Consider the following 497-nt stretch of genomic DNA (forward strand, 5'->3'; position numbering starts at 1 on the left):
TGCCAGCATAGGGAACCCAGAAATGTTAACTACCCAAAGTTTTATGATTTGAAATGTAAAGTAGGGTCCCCAGCACATAGAAACTGCAGGATGCTAACTTGCATACACTGTAAAAAGAAAATAGTTGGATCAACTTAATTGAATTACTTCAATTGGTAACACATAAATTAATTAAGTTTATTCAAATAAAAATAGCAAGTTAGACTGACCCAATTATTTTAAGTCAGATCGAATTACTAATATGTTAGTTTTCAAATAAACAATTTGCATCAATCAAACTTAAAATGAATGCACAACAAATTAAAATGTCCTTGTTTTCCAACTAAATTTTCTGCTATATCCTAAAGTAAAATACTGCTTCCTTAGAACCCAATATTCTGCCTTGAGGTTAAGAATATTTTTATAGTAACCTTAATGTGAAATGTAAGTTTGCTCAACATAATAAAATATTTTTTTTACAATTAAAAATTTAAGTTGGCTTTCAAAAAAATATCACA

The sequence above is a fragment of the Notothenia rossii genome (genome assembly GCF_949606895.1).
Source record: "Notothenia rossii genome assembly, chromosome: 11".
Lineage (NCBI taxonomy): Eukaryota > Metazoa > Chordata > Actinopteri > Perciformes > Nototheniidae > Notothenia > Notothenia rossii.